The following is a 19,047-nucleotide window of genomic DNA, read 5'->3' on the forward strand; positions in this document are numbered from 1 at the left end:
ATTTACACATGTAAATCCTTTAGAAAATTACCCCATTACTGTATTATCAAATGGGGCCTGCATAATTCATCAGTATTTTCTATTTTGTGCAACATCATCCAATACAGAGGATGAATGATATTAATGTATAGCAGTATTATTGACAATGCCAGGACCATCTTTTGGTAAACTTGATCACACAAGCAACATATTATTCAATACAGTTGTCAGTGCCACGGTCTGGCAGGATGGAATTAGGGAGCACCCCTACAAAAGCAACCCCCTAACCAACCCCCAATTTTGAGCCCTTGGGTTCTGGGGGCCAGTAGGACTTTCCTTATAGCAAACATGACTGGTGCTGGATTCAGGAACTGGACTGGGCAGTATAAGGACTGAACAAGGACAGACTGGTCAAGGATTGGACAAGGACAGGACTAGGACATGCAACAGTAAATAGGAAAGCCCAACAGGGCAGGAGACAGGCCCAGGTAACCCTAGTAGTCTCAAAGGCTTCAAGGCCGGACAGGTAGGCCCAGAAGGCCACTGAGCAATGAAGGAGAGCACAGAAGGCCCCAGAGCAAGGAAGGAAGCCAAGTTAGGCTACAGAGCAAGGTCAAAGGCCAGAATAGGCCACAGAGCAAGGAAGAAAGCCAAGGTAGACTACAGAATAAAGCAGGAGGCCAAGATAGGCCACAAGACAAGGCAAGGCAGGAGGCATGGGTAGACCATAAGACAAGGCAGAAGCCTGGGTAGGCCACAAGGCAAAGTATAGCAAGACAAGGTTGGCCAGGTCAAGGAGCTGAGGTGACTCCATGAAGAGGCCCTAAAGAACTGGACAGGCTGAGTTAAGTAAATCTGGGCTGAGGCATCAGTTGATCAGCAAGGAGATAACTTGGGCAGCTGAGTGTGCTAACTGAGGAGCCCTGGTGGAGTGGAGGCTGCATAGCAGGCAGAACTGTAAAGTCAGTAATAATGATGGAAAACCTCTGGTGAACACTTTATGGAATATTTTTGTCATGACACTATTAGACTTATCAATAGCTAGCTTTTCTTAGTCCTGTTACTGGATCATGCAGCATGTGTGCGGCAAACAGGAACCTTGGATCAGTTGGTGCCATTTTGAATATCAGCGCCAGTAGGCAAGGAACATTTAGGCCTGCTCCTACCCTGTAGACCCTAGGATGCCCTGGGGTAAAGAGGATATATAGAAAGGTGGAAGGTAGGTGTTTTCTTTGGAGGGGGCATAGCTACCTGATATCCCTGTTGGGTGGTGTAGGTAAAGGGTTAGGAGTGTTATGCTAGGCTGGCAGAGGGGTGGGAGGGAGGATTTTTCATTGGAGGGAGCTTGGAGCCAGCCTGGGTGGAAGCTTGGAAGCTTCTTTGGTCCCGGGAGGTGTAAATCAGGGCTAGCTGCCCCTTTAAGCATCTAGCAGAAAATTAACTAAACTTCCAGAGGTGTAGTTAATGTTCCCTAGATTGACATGGATTGCAAAGTTAATCGTAATCTACGTTATTCCATTTTAACGTTAATGAGCTACTTTGCATGCAGTCTTATCATGTGTTATAGCAGATTGGTAAATGTTTGTTAGATTCATGAAGATTAGATCTGCCCCCAAACATTTTGGGAGGATGACTATATGAGGAAGAAGAAGATTGGTTTCCAGAACCTGGAAGTAGTTACTTCACTATGGCTGCAAGGCTATGGGGAACGTTTCCTTTTTCCTTTCCACCATGAACCTACCAGAAAGACCTTGACATTCATTTTCTTTTTAAACTACCACCGTGCTACTGTGATTTCCTTTTTGGAATAGCAGTAGGAGATTTTTATAATTATTTTTGTGCTGGTAATGGTGAAAAGGATAAAGATGAACTGAGGACAAATTTGGTGTAGAGGGCTTGACCTGCTGCTGTAGTAGCAGCTATTCATTTTCCCCCATCTCCTTTGCTGAACTTCCAGATCTTCTTGTTTTTCTTATCCTTTCTTTGTCCCTAGAGCTTTTCCAAGGAGTATGAGGTTTCCTTTTTGATGTTGCGGCTGTTACTCATGTTCCCTCAAAATATGACAGCATGTTATTACTATAATACTATGTAAGTAGTAAATTAAGTAATATTACTGTCAGAGTTTAACGTCTGCCTGCATCTGTAACTGCTGGCACTATCAGAATCCCTTTTTTTTTCCCTATATACCAGCATCAGAGAGAAAACAAAATCAATAAACAAGTTGTTTATTTGAGCTCTATGGTACAATACTTGCTTGTATTGCCTGTTTCAGTAACTTAGGACTAGCAGTACTATTTTGTGTCTCTGGGAATAAAGCTTTGTACATCTTGCCCTTAATCTTCTTCTCTGCCTAGAGTCATAAAATAGCTTTGATTCACTAATATTTTTCACACTATTCTATGTCCATGGAAAAAGATTTTGATATATTAGGCCCAAATAATGCAAACAGTGCCTTTAAATGTATACCAAACCCAAATATTTTCAAACTGAAATTTTAAAACAAATGCAAATATTTGGAAACATTTTCCAGTAGCCTGCATAGTTGTAAGGTATTTCAACTCTTTTAGCATGCGTACTTTATGCTGATTTTCAAAGAGATACTACCAGAGTACTTTTCCTTTGAACGTTAGCATAAAGTACACATGCTAAAAGCGCCTGCATATTTTGCACCTGCTATTTTTGTAGTGGTATCCAAACGAGGTAAAATAGCACATAGGCTAAAAATTCAAATGCTATGGAAGTCTGCACATATTTTTAGTGGTCCAGAAGTGGGCAATTTTCAGATTAGCAGGTTAATTCATGTTAAAATGGCTAGATAGCTTTGAAATAGGCCCCGATATACTACAAAAGTTTGAGAAGGACATACATTGCTCCAAACTGCACTGCTACTAACAACAGCAACAGAAGAAACCAACTGTGATGATGAGCAGCAGAGAAACTGATAGATACATTAACAGTAATAATTATATTCCATTACTCCTACTCAGCTTGAAGCATTTTTTCATTTTTGTCCTTTTTGGTTTTTTTTATCCAGTACATTTAATCAGTCAGCCCAAGGGATTGTGAGGCTAACACAATAAAACTTGAGTGAAGAAAAGATTAGCATGTATGTGCTAAAACATATAACATTCACATTAAAATGCTAATAACAAGTGATGCAAAGATTTTGGTGAATGCACGGTAAAAAATGGCACCAGTAATATATTCACTGGCTAGTAGTGTATAAATAGCAAGATCATGTTAAACTAAGCATACTCTGTTCTCTTTTCCTTTTGGTTCCTCCTGCTTGCTTCCAAAGGTATACAAGTAAACACATAAGGATTGTTTGATAGTGCTGATGGAAGAAGAAGGGCCAGCGAAAGCATTAGGCAGGTAGGTGGTGGCCTAGGGCACGGGAAGTGGGCAGGGCAGGTGTGTAGCCGGTAAGGGCGGCAGTTTTGAACAGACGGATGAGATGATCTGGCAGGGCAGCTTTAAGAAGGCTTGATATGTGTTTTCACCTGCTTAAAATGTCACCCTTTCTCTTCAGAGAGTTGACTTATTAATAATTGACACCAAACAGACTGGCTAGGCAAATCAATTGAACTCCATGCCCCAAAACGAGACCTCCCATCATCCAACAAAGGCCTCCTGAAAATTCCACCCGCTCGAACCACACAACTAACTACAACTCGTGAAAGGGCCATATCCATCGGAAGCCCCAAACTTTGGAACACCCTTCCAACTGAAATCAGAGCCCAACCCAACCTGAAAAGCTCTGGTGAATAGCCAGGTTATCAAAACATACTCTGACAACTTTACAGCTAGACACTTACCTCTCTCACCCAGAAGAACCTTGACAACCTAACCCACACCATGTGAACCTCACCCCTCTGTCTTTCACAGCCATAAGAACTTGTGTGTGTGTGTGTGTATATATATATGACTAACCTTATCAGATATATAACTGTATTTTAACCAAAATGTATATGCCCTATCCCATCGAATATTGTAAACCTTTATGATGGCGAAACCGAATGACGGTATATAGAACTTGATAGATAGATAGATAGATAAATAAATAAATGTGACGTAGGCAAGGCATGGAGCTGGAGGGCGTTATCCCTTTTTTGGGTATGTATTTCTTTCAGAAGCTGGGGTTGTTTATCATGTGCGATGAGAGAGAGATCATGATCATATAACGACATTACTGCCTAGGGCGGCTGGAACCCCAATCCACCATCACTGGGAAGAAGTGGGAAAGCTACTACACTCAGAAGAGGAGGTGCCTGGAAAACAGGGTGTTCCAGAAGCAATAGTAAAAGCACATGAATGCATATTTATAATCATTGGCCCTCTTTATCAGCAAATGTCTTCAAAGAATGACGTATGTGAAGACATAGTTGGGGAGAGAAGGGAAAAATCAATAACTAAACAGGAACATATACAGCTTCAGGAAAAACACAAACCAAAGAAAAAATGCACAAGAATTCAAGCTCCTCAAAATAACATCTGAAAAGAATCATTTCATATTAAAAAAAAAACCTTCCTAAACCATCAAAATCCTTTATTGTTATGAAATATACCATTCTGTCAATATTTGTAAGTGCACATGGACTCACCAGTTTGCTGATTCCTCCACCAGTTCACCTAGATGCTCTAGCGCCTCTCCTTGAACCTCCATCAGATCATTTAGACTTCCCACCCAAAAGCCTCACCATTTTCTGAGGTTTTTCTGACCCTATTGGAATGGAAAGTCAGCAATTTATGAATTTATCAAATCAGGCTTTCCTCTGAAGTCTTTTCCTCCCTTTGATGAAAATAATATATAATTAAATATATATTTTTTTATAATAACAAAAGTATTTTTCATGGTTTAAGAAGTATTTTTAATATAAAGAGATTTTTTTAGGTCAGGGCTTTCCAAATCTGTCCTGGGGATACCACAGCCAGTCCGGTTTTCAGGATATCCACAATGAATATGCATGATCTAAATTTGCATATCATGGAGACTAAGTATGAGCAGATTTACCTCATGCATATTCATTGTGGATATCCTGAAAAGTCGACTGGCTGTGGGGTCTCCAGGACAGGTTTGGGAAGCCCTGATTTAGGTGTTGTCACTTTGAAGAGTCTGAATTTTGATGTACTTTATTTTTGGTTTTAAGAGAAAAGGCACCATGGAAGAGGATGGCCTTGTGAGTAATCTGATCATCTTAACGCTGAAGGGCAAATGTATCTGATATACTTCCCTCTACCATCACTCTGTGGAGTAGGCACCTTAATGGGCAAACCATAGTGTTATGTATAGTCAAAACAATTGCTTTTGTTCATTCATTTGTTTCTTAGGTTATAGTCCTTCGTTAGGTTCATTCCAAATGAAAAAAAAAAAGTGTTTTGTTGATAAACAGGTTGAATCAGTTATGCCATATGGTAAGTATTACACTGGAAGTGGATCCTTGGCCTGGCGCAGGATTGGTACAGCCCTCTGAGGGATCCCAGAGGGTGCCTGCCGCCAGGAGGCGGAGCACACAAGGAGGCAGAGGCAAGCTGGAGCTTCACCAATAACGGCCTAGGAGCTCCGCGGGTTGAGCCCTTAGATTCCTGGGCTGCCTGGGCTTAGGTGGGCCTCTGGAGGTCTCCTGGAGAGGTGTGCCCACAAGGAGTAGAGGTGCACAGCTGATGGTGAACAGACGAGCTAGACCGGAACAGAGAGTACAGGAGACCATGGGTACAATGCAGGAACTGAAGGTCTTCCGGGCAGGGTAGGCAGCACCTAATGGTGTAGCTTGAGGAAGGCCGCAGATATCATTAAGGCAGGTGGGCTTGGTGGTCTCAGGAGAAGCAAAGAGAGTGTCCGAATGGAACACCAGGGTCAAAGCCAGGGTATCCATCTAAGGATGGTCAGCCAAAGCAAGGGTCCGTTCCAGGTATCAGTCCAAGCATGGTCAGAGGTAAGCCAAGGTCAGTACAGAGTATCAGTCCGAGAAGGTACAACCTGGGTTGCAGAACGTGGAACAAACTCAGAAATGAAGGAACACAGGAACAGGTGCTGGAACACAGGAGGGACCTCGAACACAGGAACAATGCAGGAACACTGGAACGAGAACAGAAACACGGGAACACTGGAACAAGCACAGGATCTCAGGATCGAGGACGGCAACTAGCTCACACAATGTGATGACCCATTTGCCAAGGCAAGGAATGGAGGGCTGAGCCTTTTATGCAGGGCTCAGGTGACGTCATCGCTGGGCGCCACGGAGTGGTTTCCCGCTGCAGCACCTTTAAAGGTTGGCCTTGTGCGCACGTGCCTAGGGGCCGACTGCAGGAAGGCGTGGCGAGGGACATGGAGCACCGGAGCAGGAGGGCACTGGGTCTGGAGTAGAGGAGGCTGAGGAGCTAGGAGCCCGAGGGTGCATACAGCTAGCTATGACCATGGGAGAAACTGGGGGAGCAGTGGAAGCTGGGTCTGGAAGGTGAGTAGAGCCGGTCACAGCCCTAGCGTGGCCGGGGTACGCAACAGTAAGATCATCTGGTGGCACTAAATGGACTCAACTCTCCTAGCTAGTAGAACTTTTGGCTCTACTGAGCACAGGTGGGAGTTCTAATACAAGCTTCCTCAGTCATTTTTTGTCTGAGCACTGTACGAATGTGTACTCAGTCTCTCCAAATAATTTTAAAATATCTTTCTTATTATTTTTCTACACTTTCTTACTATTTAGTTGCTTCACTGCCTCTGCAACACCCAAAACAGCACTTTTCAATGCTAAAAAACAAAAGAAATCATAGGAACAAGAGAAGACTCCCTCATTTTTCTGCCTCCTCAAAATGTCTGGCACAAAAAACCCTCCATGATTGGATTTAAGAGCTGCCTCTGCTGTAAGATAATGTCCCTTACCAGAGGACATGATCAATGTTACCATTGCCTTGGTCCAGATCATGACCAGGTGTACTGTTATACCTGAGGATGGATGTCCCCATGCTCTCATATTTCCATGGAACACAGAATGGAGGAACTGTGTAAGTCTCTTGGAAGTCACAGTCTGTTCTCCTTCCACAGTGCAGCTTTGTCTACCTTGCCAGGACTTGACTTAAGCACAAGCTCCTCAAAAACTCCCTGTCGGCACACCAGGCTGAAACCTCAGGGTCAAGTATTGCTCACTGCCCCGAGTTTAAGAAGAAGGAACATCACTTAACAGACCTGCTAGATCCATCAGCAGTGAAGAAGCAGAAATCCAAGCCTAGTACATTGCTCTGTTAACCCTTGGGACATCGGCACTGACAATGCATGCTGCATCAGCACTATCGAAGCTCAGTGCATTGGCACTGGTGCATGGTGCACTGGTGCCCTTGATGCACAGCACATCTTCACATGGAATTCAAGTTTCAATATACATCAGAGATGTGCATTTGTTTTTCACGAATTAGACAATTTCAATGAAATTGTCTAATTTGTCACGGTTCGAGGGAACCGAAAAACGAATGGAATTTTTCAGAAATTTCAGAAAAATTTGTAGCTCACATTGCCAGAGTCCTATCAATACAAGCAAAATACATCATTGACGTGCTACCATTTAGCACTGGCTTCATAGACCAAATTGAGTGGCTCTATGCAATCAAAGCATACCTCCTCTAAAACCTCAAAACTTCCAATCCCTTTAACACTTAAGCTTAAACCACTGCATCATCACACATCAGGCTTCAGACATGGCCAGCACGTGGAATTGCCAATGCAGCTTTATCCTGGTATGCAATAAACTAGGGCAGAGGGAGATATGCTAGCTATGCTCCATCCTTTTATCAGAACATTTTTACCCTCTAGGCTTCTAGCACAGGGCTACTGCTTAGAGATACTAGACCCCTTATGTTCTCTAGTACCACTTTCCTCCAATAAGCTTCCTGTTCAGAAACAGGAACCCATTCTCATCTCAGAAGAAGATGTACCATCACCCACACTTGGTCAAAGGACATGACTGTCACTTGACCATATAGCAGAATTGTTGAAAACTTCTTTACTTCTTTGACCAGAGTCTAAAGAAACATTCAATCCTCTCCTTTCTAACATCACTACAGTGATACCTCAGAGTGGAGTCCCAGTTTCTCCAATGAGAGTGAACACTTCATCAGAACTCTTATGGAGAGGTTCTTCATCTTCCAACTCAATTGCAGCAGAGTCAAGTCAGCCAGAAGCTGTAGGTCAGAGGCTCTCCCTATATAGACAATTGGGGGGGGGGGGGGGGAAATCCCCACTTCACTGTCCTCATCATTGGGGTCCTGGATCACTGTCCCTATTCCTTTGGGTATCGAATCCCTTTTGACTTGCTTCCAGAACCTCCAGAACATACCTCGCCTTCAGAAGACCTAGTTTATTCAAAGTTTGTTGAAAAAATGAGAAAAGCATTCAGAGTGAACGGACGTCTTTGGCCTCCTTCAGGTTCTGGAAATGTCATTGGAACCAGCAGCTTTCCCAGTGCAGGATGTTCTGAATTAGGTGCAGATGAGCATGTGAGAAAATCCAATATCTTGCATGCCAACAGCAAGAAATGTAGACATTAAGTTTAGGGTTCAAATGTCTCCTGGAAGTTGTCCAAATATCTTTTAAACTCTGCTATGCTAGTTACCTTGACCACATCCTCTGACAAATAGATTCCACAACTTGATTGTGTGTTGAGTGACAAAGTACTTTCTACAATTTGTTTCAAATCACCTAGTTGTTAGTTCCAAAGAGTGTCCCCTTGTTTTAAGTATTATTTGAAAGGGTAAATAATCATCCTTTATTTACCCATTCCACCACTCATAATTTTATGACTATCATGTCTATACTCCGCTATCTCTTTTCCAAGAACATGCAATCCTATGTACTTTGTTCATGCTACAGCCACATTTGCACATTTGCATGCACAGATATGCTAATTTTAGCATGCTAACATTAACATCTTTCCAGACCCCTTTCACTTGCACATTGAGACCTTATTGCGTAACATGCTAAAGTTAGCTTGCACAAGAGGGACTTAACATAAATGTCAAAGTTTATTGTAGACCCCTTTGTGTTTGAAACTGAAAAGTCATCTCAGTCTTTACCCCCTACCTCCACCCCACCCTTCTCTGGTACCCTCCTTTCTCTATTTTTCTGTCATCCATGCCTGATTATTTTTTCAAATATGCCACTGCCTTTTAACCTTGGCAGTCATTACCCTTAATTTTCTTTCCTATTTTTCTGCTCCAACTTTCTCCCAGCACACAGAGAGCTGATTAACTCTCCCCTCCCTGCTGATGGCTATTTTAAATGGTTGGGGAGATCTGGCTGATGCTCAGAACTACTGAGAGGTTGAAAAGCTGCAGGAATAACACAGGTCATTTTCATGGTATGCCGCTGCAGACCAGAATTGGAAAGGAGCCTATCCATGTTTCTCATTTCCCAACTTAATTGCTAGTTATGCACCCCTTTAAAAACATGTTTGGATCACAATGTTCCAAATCCTGTGCTTTTAAAGGGGTTGCAGTATTTAAAAAAAAAAAAAAAAAAAAATCACACCGATCTCTAGTGAGTGGTACTTTTTCAGCAAGACACTCGATTTCCTGCAATCTGTGCCAGATTTTATGCCAGATTCAGAATAGTAATGCTATAGAACTAATGCAATATATTCTGGTGAATCTACATTCTCAGAATTGTCTGCTCTCTTTTTCTGAACATTGGCATAATGTCAGTGAAGTAAAAGTTAATACTGGCTTAAGCTGATCTATGACACTTAACTTTAGTACAATACTCTGGTATGTTTGCCCTTTAGTGTCCAATCACAGCAAATTTCGCTCATCTCCCTGCTCCTCTTGGGCGCACATGAGTTCTGCCCAAGAGGAGCAGGGAGATGAGCGAAAAATACCAAATGAATGGCTGAAATGGAATAAAGAAAGAAAGAGAAGGTGAAAAGGAGAACAGAACCAAATATAAGGAAGAACATGCAGATGAATTACAGAGAAATTGTGTTCTTTGCAGTTTCTTTAAGGGAGCAATTTTCATATGGCTCATGTGGTTGCAAAGTGCAAGGGTTTCGTTTTAGTCTAGGTCAGTTTATTTAAATATTTGACTGACTGCAATTGCATAGTAGTACATCAAGCGGTTAACAGGAAAACATAGCTGGTTTACAAATTTGGCTCATAGACAAACTCTAAAATAGGAAACAAATATATCTATATTAAATACTTTTACCATGTGCTCTTGCAATTCATTTTCAAAACTTCCCAGTTAGTTTCACTTTGTAAATTGTCTAGGTAAAAACAGCTACTTGTGTGAGCAACTGAGTGAAAGGAGGAGGGGGGATTAAACAGTGTGCATATTTTTGAAAACGTCAACTACGGATGCTGTGTTCCATCCCAATTTAATCTCTCACTTTCGGGCTGATTCAGTAAAGTCCGCGGGAGAGCGGGTGAACGCCCGCTCTCCCGGCGTGCGCACAGGCCATTTGCCTGTGCGTGCAATTCAGTATTTAAATGAGGCCTGGCGGTAGAAACGGGCAAAAGGAGGCGCTAGGGACACTAGCGCGTCCCTAGCGCCTCCTTTTGGCCCAGAGCGGCGGCTGTCAGCGGGTTTGACAGCCGACGCTCAATTTTGCCGGCATCGGTTCTCGAGCCCGCTGACAGCCACGGACTCGGAAACCGGACGCCGGCAAAATTGAGCGTCCGGTTTTTGACCAGACAGGCGTGGGCAGACTTCAATTTTTTTATTTTTTTTTTTACTTTTTTTACCCTTCGGGACCTCCGACTTAATATCGCCATGATATTAAGTCGGAGGGTGCACAGAAAAATAGTTTTTACTGCTTTTCTGTGCACTTTCCTGGTGCCCGAAGAAATTAGCGCCGACCTTTGGGTAGGCGCTAATTTCTGAAAGCAAAATGTGCGGCTTGGCTGCACATTTTGTTTTCTGAATCGCGTGGGATTAGGTTCGGCGGGTTGGATGCGTGTTTTCGGCCCCTTACTGAATAAGGGGTAAGGGAAAACGCGCGTCCAATGGCGGGTTAACAGTGTGCTCCGTCGGAGCGCACTGTACTGTATCGGCCCGTTTGTAATCCATCTGAAAATATGCGTGCTGTGGAAACCCATGCATACTTTTAACTGAACAAAGGAGGGCAAATCTCAGACAGCCCAGGTAAATGGCTTTGATAATTGTCTTCATAATGACAGGAAACAGCACGCTGCCTGCATTCTTCGCCACGTGGTTAAATTAACTTGTTCAATGAAAAGAAAGCAAAGGTGAAGTTTTCTTGTAGCTCAGCCTCGGCTGTCAATCCATCATGGACTTAATTTGCTTTTGACTGCATGAAGTGTGTGCATGTGTGTGTGTGTGAGAGAGAGTGAGAGAGAGAAAGAGTGTTGGTTGATTTTTAATCTGTCTGCTTTCTATTTTTATCTAATCAAAATTAGATACTTTCGCAACTAAATGTAAAATCAAAAGCAGGACTGATTTTCCAGCATCGTAAGAACAACATTTGGCAGATTTTATCCTGTCCCAATTACTGTGAGACTAGGGATAAGAAACCACAACACAGGACTACAGTAGCCTAGTAAGACCAGAAGAGTTGACAGATCTACTCACAGCCCTCCCCGAAACTCTCATAGATTTCCGTCTGAACAACTGTAGTTATAACATGTCTCATATTCAAAATAACCACAGCAAAAAGATGGTTTAATGTAGAACATCTGTTGTTGCAGTTGGCTTTAATTTTATTGAAGTGCTGTAGCATAAGACAATTAAAGATACAGGGTACTCTTTATGCAAAACGACAGCAGCTGTTCAGGGGCAAATTCTCACTTGGTGACACAGGGTCTTCTGAACTAGCAAGACTCATTAAGCTGACTTCAAACCCCAATCAGGAGCCCTGAAATTGGATTTATTTGAGCCTAAAACCACGATGACTGGAATGAATTTGGATGGGGTGTTTAAATTTGTTTTGCCTTTAGCATACTAGATCTAACCATTCTGTATAATATTCCAGACAGTAGCATTTGGTATTAGTCAATTTTATACTGCATTTTACCATGTGTCATACCAGTGCAGACTGGGAATTCATTGTAAAATGAGTCAAAATTAAGAAACTGGCCAGTAAGAAAATGCAAACTTCTCTAAAGAAAAGCAAATGTTTTTGAACTGATTAAATGAGCCTACATTAAATCTGCAGGTTCATCAAATTAGTTCTGGTGCCTTAAGGTTAAAAGCAGTGGGATTTAACTAGTAAAATCCACAATGGATTCGCTATGGATCTGTATAAATTCAGAAGCAGATCTGTGAGACTTGCAACCAAAAAAATAAAAAATAAAACAAATTATTTCAATAAATTTCAGGAATATTCAGATATTTTAAAAACTCAAGCAAGCCTGAAATCTGCCTAGTCTGAATTAAATTTATATTAGTGCCTACATCCCCTGCTGAAAGTTTTTAATTTAGCATCAGACACCACAAAAATGTGCATTTCATTAACAGCATATAAATTGTAGTTCAGAAGCACAGCTGCCTCTTTAGGAAGGTATCTGTCTTGTGGTATCACTATTGCTGCAGTGGAATAGGCCAGAAGCTCCAGACAGCCCTGCTTGGGATCTATAAATTTGCTTTCTACTTCCCCAGCTAAAGATAAAACTGGACCAAAATCACTGGAAACAGATTCTAGCCCCACTACGTTGGGGATAAGGATCCCAAGTTCAACTGCATAAGAAATGGCTACTATCACTGCTACTCACACGGAGCTTGAGATACCAAGCCCAGGTCTTTAAAATTGTGCTTGATTCCTCTTCCTTACGTAAAGACAGCCTTCATTCCCAAGGCCAGCACTGTGTAAAACTGCCTAATGCATTTGCCTCTGCTCATGTGAGACCTAGGACATCAAGTCAGTCCTCACAGAAAAGTGCTACCACTGCTAAGCCAGATAGATATTTCTACTAGGGATGTGAATCGTTTTTCAACGATTAAAATTATCGTCCGATAATGTTTATATCGTCTTAAATTGTTATAGAACACGATACAATAGAAATTCTAACGATTTATCGTTAAAAATCGTTAAATCGTGTTAGTGCGCACTAACTCGAGTTAGTGCGCACTAACTCCCCGTTAGTGCGCACTAACTTGAGTTAGTGCGCACTAACTGAAAATGATACAAATAAACACTTTCCAGGTCACTGAAGGTCAGTTAGGAATGAATATGTGTTCCTATTGGCTGGCTGCCCTCTTATCTATTGATGTTACCAAGGTTACCACTGAGGTGATGGTTGGGGGGATGGGAAATGGAACTGGAAACTAACGAACACCAACAGAAAATGAAACAAAGTGTTCACACTTCCCAGGTCAGTAAAGGTCACTTAGGAATGAATATGTATGTATGTATTCCTATTGGCTGGCTGTGCTCTTATCTATTGATGTTACCAATATGGTTGGGGGGATGTGAAATGGAAACAGTTGGAAGCTTGACAAAAAAAGTAATGTAATGATCAGCACTCACGTGACTAGAACTTGTTTGTTTATTATTTTTGTTAGCAGGCACCTGAAATGCTAGTGCATGTTGAATTTGCCAATCACTGTGCATTTTAGAAAGGTGGTCCTGGCTGGAACTGTACACAGTTCAAATATATGTAATTGATTGTTGGTAAGTGTATTTTTTAAGTAGCCACACTGGCACCAGTATGTTTACTTTTCCTCCTACTTAACTCACTAGCTCAGCTTTGTAAGAAGGGCTTCTCTGCTTGTGTGTTGTTTTTGTTTGGTGTGAGGAGAGCAGAAACATCAGATCTTTATTCGATCTACTACAGTCATCTCTTACAGTGCCCTATCCCTATTAATACCAGGAGTGTTGTGATCTTCCTGCACACAGTGCCCTAACCCTGATACCAGTCTGAGACAGCTCCCTCCCTGCATTACTAGTGAGAGGCTGGCTTCACAGACAGGGGGGAGCTGCCTGACCCTCACTCCTGACTTCCCCCATGTCCCAGCTAGTGAATGGTGTGTGGGTGAGGGGGGGGGGGGGGAGGATGGTGAAGTCTGAGACAGCTCCCTCCCTGCATTACTAGTGAGAGGCTGGCTTCACAGACAGGGGGGAGCTGCCTGACCCTCACTCCTGACTTCCCCCATGTCCCAGCTAGTGAATGGTGGGTGGGGGAGGGGGGGGGGGGGAGGATGGTGAAGTCTGAGACAGCTCCCTCCCTGCATTACTAGTGAGAGGCTGGCTTCACAGACAGGGGGGAGCTGCCTGACCCTCACTCCTGACTTCCCCCATGTCCCAGCTAGTGAATGGTGTGTGGGTGAGGGGGGGGGGGGAGGATGGTGAAGTCTGAGACAGCTCCCTCCCTGCATTACTAGTGAGAGGCTGGCTTCACAGACAGGGGGGAGCTGCCTGTCCCTCACTCCTGACTTCCCCCATGTCCCAGCTAGTGAATGGTGTGTGGGTGAGGGGGGGGGGGTGGATGGTGAAGTCTGAGACAGCTCCCTCCCTGCATTACTAGTGAGAGGCTGGCTTCACAGACAGGGGGGAGCTGCCTGACCCTCACTCCTGACTTCCCCCATGTCCCAGCTAGTGAATGGTGTGTGGGTGAGGGGGGGGGGGGAGGATGGTGAAGTCTGAGACAGCTCCCTCCCTGCATTACTAGTGAGAGGCTGGCTTCACAGACAGGGGGGAGCTGCCTGACCCTCACTCCTGACTTCCCCCATGTCCCAGCTAGTGAATGGTGTGTGGGTGAGGGGGGGGGAGGATGGTGAAGTCTGAGACAGCTCCCTCCCTGCATTACTAGTGAGAGGCTGGCTTCACAGACAGGGGGGAGCTGCCTGACCCTCACTCCTGACTTCCCCCATGTCCCAGCTAGTGAATGGTGTGTGGGTGAGGGGGGGGGGGTGGATGGTGAAGTCTGAGACAGCTCCCTCCCTGCATTACTAGTGAGAGGCTGGCTTCACAGACAGGGGGGAGCTGCCTGACCCTCACTCCTGACTTCCCCCATGTCCCAGCTAGTGAATGGTGTGTGGGTGAGGGGGGGGGGGAGGATGGTGAAGTCTGAGACAGCTCCCTCCCTGCATTACTAGTGAGAGGCTGGCTTCACAGACAGGGGGGAGCTGCCTGACCCTCACTCCTGACTTCCCCCATGTCCCAGCTAGTGAATGGTGTGTGGGTGAGGGGGGGGGGGGGGAGGATGGTGAAGTCTGAGACAGCTCCCTCCCTGCATTACTAGTGAGAGGCTGGCTTCACAGACAGGGGGGAGCTGCCTGTCCCTCACTCCTGACTTCCCCCATGTCCCAGCTAGTGAATGGTGTGTGGGTGAGGGGGGGGGGGGGGGGTGGATGGTGAAGTCTGAGACAGCTCCCTCCCTGCATTACTAGTGAGAGGCTGGCTTCACAGACAGGGGGGAGCTGCCTGACCCTCACTCCTGACTTCCCCCATGTCCCAGCTAGTGAATGGTGTGTAGGTGAGGGGGGGGGGGGAGGATGGTGAAGTCTGAGACAGCTCCCTCCCTGCATTACTAGTGAGAGGCTGGCTTCACAGACAGGGGGGAGCTGCCTGACCCTCACTCCTGACTTCCCCCATGTCCCAGCTAGTGAATGGTGTGGGGGTGAGGGGGGGGGGGAGGATGGTGAAGTCTGAGACAGCTCCCTCCCTGCATTACTAGTGAGAGGCTGGCTTCACAGACAGGGGGGAGCTGCCTGACCCTCCCTCCTGACTTCCCCCAGGTCCCAGCTAGTGAATGGTGTGTGGGTGAGGGGGGGGGGGTGGATGGTGAAGTCTGAGACAGCTCCCTCCCTGCATTACTAGTGAGAGGCTGGCTTCACAGACAGGGGGGAGCTGCCTGACCCTCACTCCTGACTTCCCCCATGTCCCAGCTAGTGAATGGTGTGTGGGTGAGGGGGGGGGGGGAGGATGGTGAAGTCTGAGACAGCTCCCTCCCTGCATTACTAGTGAGAGGCTGGCTTCACAGACAGGGGGGAGCTGCCTGACCCTCACTCCTGACTTCCCCCATGTCCCAGCTAGTGAATGGTGTGTGGGTGAGGGGGGGGGGAGGATGGTGAAGTCTGAGACAGCTCCCTCCCTGCATTACTAGTGAGAGGCTGGCTTCACAGACAGGGGGGAGCTGCCTGACCCTCACTCCTGACTTCCCCCATGTCCCAGCTAGTGAATGGTGTGTGGGTGAGGGGGGGGGGGGGGAGGATGGTGAAGTCTGAGACAGCTCCCTCCCTGCATTACTAGTGAGAGGCTGGCTTCACAGACAGGGGGGAGCTGCCTGTCCCTCACTCCTGACTTCCCCCATGTCCCAGCTAGTGAATGGTGTGTGGGTGAGGGGGGGGGGGGTGGATGGTGAAGTCTGAGACAGCTCCCTCCCTGCATTACTAGTGAGAGGCTGGCTTCAAAGACAGGGGGGAGCTGCCTGACCCTCACTCCTGACTTCCCCCATGTCCCAGCTAGTGAATGGTGTGTGGGTAAGGGGGGGGGGGGGAGGATGGTGAAGTCTGAGACAGCTCCCTCCCTGCATTACTAGTGAGAGGCTGGCTTCACAGACAGGGGGGAGCTGCCTGACCCTCACTCCTCCGGGGTATTGTGATCTTCCTGCACACAGTGCCCTATCCCTGATACCAGGGGTGTTGTGATCTTCCTGCATGCAGTGCCCTATCCCTATTAATACCAGGAGTGTTGTGATCTTCCTGCATGCAGTGCCCTATCCCTATTAATACCAGGAGTGTTGTGATCTTCCTGCATGCAGTGCCCTATCCCTGATATCGGGATGTGTGCAAGAAGATCACAACACCCCCGGTATCAGGAATAGGGCACTGTGTGCAGGAAGATCACAACACCCCCAGTATCAGGAATAGGGCACTGTGTGCAGGAAGATCACAACACCCCTGGTATTAGGGATAGGGCACTGTGTGCAGGAAGATCACAACACTCCTGGTATTAATAGGGATAGGGCACTGTGTGCAGGAAGATCACAATACCCCTGGTATCAGGGTTAGGGCACAAGTTCTAGTCACATTGACTGATCACATTACTTGTTTTGTCAAGCTACCAACTGTTTCCATTTCCCATCCCCCATATACTGTCAGTAGGAAACTTGGTAACATGAATAAATAAGAGGGCAGCCAATAGGAATACATATTCATTCCTAAACTGACCTTAACTGACCTGAAAAGTGTCAAATTGTATCATTTTCAGTTAGTGCGCACTAACTCCCAGTTAGTGCGCACTAACTCCCGTTAGTGCGCACTAATCGGAAAAAACGATTTTTAACGATTTTTTAACTAAAAAATCGTGCCTAAGACGATTTTCTTGCCCTGCCACACGATTTCTATCGTTAAGACGATATGGAAAACGATTCACATCCCTAATTTCTACTACTACTACTACTACTACTAAACTTTCATATAATATTACAAAGTGTACTCAGTGCACTACAGATAGATATATCAGACAGTCCCTTGTTCTGTGGCGATTACAAATTAGTCAAGACAGAAAGACAGACAGACAGACAGTCAGACAAGAATCTGAAGAGAATGAGTGAAAAGATTTAAGGTCTCAAAGTGGGTGGAGTGGAGTGAATAAATATATATAAGTGCTGGGAGATGTCAGAGGTGTCAACACTATTGTATTAATCGAGTGGGAGGAGATAAGAGATTCTACTCCTCTTGCTCTGCATTTGGGAGCCTTTTCGAGTACGGGTGGAGTTTTGTGGTGGGGATTTATATAAATATTATTTCAAATGTAAAGGAGGGGTGGCATCAGCCTTGCTTAAACCAATACTTTATTAAAAAAAAAAAAAAAAAAGATTTGGGCTGGTGGGAAGGGTGCCACTTAACCCAATCATTTTTTAAAGAGATTTCGTGGGTGGGAGGAGGGGAATGGAAGGGTAGGGAGGCAAATTTAGATTTCCTGGCGTGTAGCCAGATGGACTCAGAACGAATGGGTATAGTATGCTCGTGCTAGCAGTTGGAGACGGATCTGAAGTCAGCACGGGTATATATACCCCCACAGGAAGGATAGCAACTCAGTAATTTCTGTCTCCAAAGCAGTTTGGAGAGCCTGCACACTCGCTGAGCGTGTTTTCCAAATCTACTTTCTTTTCTCTAAAACTTCTACAACATCGAGCCCCGCACTCCTGCGGTGATACCCTAAGGTCCCTCCCCCAGTAGAGTTTCTCGGGGTGATTTCCATGATCCCCCGGAGGTTTAAGTCCTCGGTCCGGTGGCCGAATCGCAGCAGGGACGTAGCCCCCAGGCGAGGTTCAGGTGAGGCATACGAGGCGCCTCGGTCCCGGCGTGGACGAGGCAGCGGGTGCATATCCTCAAACGCGGCGGTGAAGGTACTTGCCCTCTCCCCCCGCAGCCGGAGACCGCCCGGGTTCCAGCCGGGAAGCGCCAAGGATCAGGTAAGGCATATGTCTTTTACTTCTGGTCTCCGAGGAACCAAGGATCGGCGGCATGGCACGCCGTGGAGGGCGCCATTTTATGGCCTTGTTCAGGTATTGAGCGCCCGTAATAGGCGCAGGTCTATGACTAAGCACATATGCTATTGAATAACATTGAGCGTGTATTGCTAACCGCTTATTGCTGAGAGCATATTGAATAACATTGAGCATGTATTGCTAACCGCATATTGCTGAGAGCATATTGAATACCATTGAGCGTGTATTGCTAACCGCTTATTGCTGTGAGCATATTGAATACCATTGAGCGAGTATTGCTAACCGCTTATTGCTGAGAGCATATTGAATACCATTGAGCGAGTATTGCTAACCGCTTATTGCTGAGAGCATATTGAATAACACTGAGTGTATATTGCTAACCGCTTATTGCTAAGAGCATATTGCATACAATTGAGCGTGTACTCATGACCGCATATTGCTGGGACCATATTGCATAACATTGAGCGTATATTGTTAGCCGCGTGGCACGCCGTGGAGGGCGCCATTTTGTGGACTTGTTCAGGTATTGAGCGCCCGCACTTTAAGATCTCAATATCAAAATTTGTTAGTGGTTTCTTTAATATCAGATTTTAGGTTGCAGGAAACAAGAAACAGGGCATTCTCTATAGTTGCTCCTCAACTGTGGAAACGTTTACCATTAGATGTCTCTGTAAT

General features: G+C 45.3%; 1 protein-coding gene and 1 long non-coding RNA gene across 3 annotated transcripts in view; one reads left to right on the top strand and one right to left on the bottom strand.

Moving 5' to 3' along the window:
* The window catches only part of ADGRA1 (adhesion G protein-coupled receptor A1), a 1,158,413-nt gene that overhangs the window by 808,081 nt on the left and 331,285 nt on the right, over positions 1–19,047 (bottom strand). The gene's annotated exons all lie outside the window — the stretch shown is intronic.
* The window catches only part of LOC115095800, a 70,674-nt gene that overhangs the window by 5,684 nt on the left and 45,943 nt on the right, over positions 1–19,047 (top strand). Inside the window, exon 2 of the long non-coding RNA XR_003857878.1 lies at positions 3,278–3,351. This is a non-coding gene — a long non-coding RNA (uncharacterized LOC115095800). The remainder of the gene's footprint in view (positions 1–3,277; positions 3,352–19,047) is intronic.

This window comes from Rhinatrema bivittatum, chromosome 7 (genome assembly GCF_901001135.1).
Source record: "Rhinatrema bivittatum chromosome 7, aRhiBiv1.1, whole genome shotgun sequence".
Lineage (NCBI taxonomy): Eukaryota > Metazoa > Chordata > Amphibia > Gymnophiona > Rhinatrematidae > Rhinatrema > Rhinatrema bivittatum.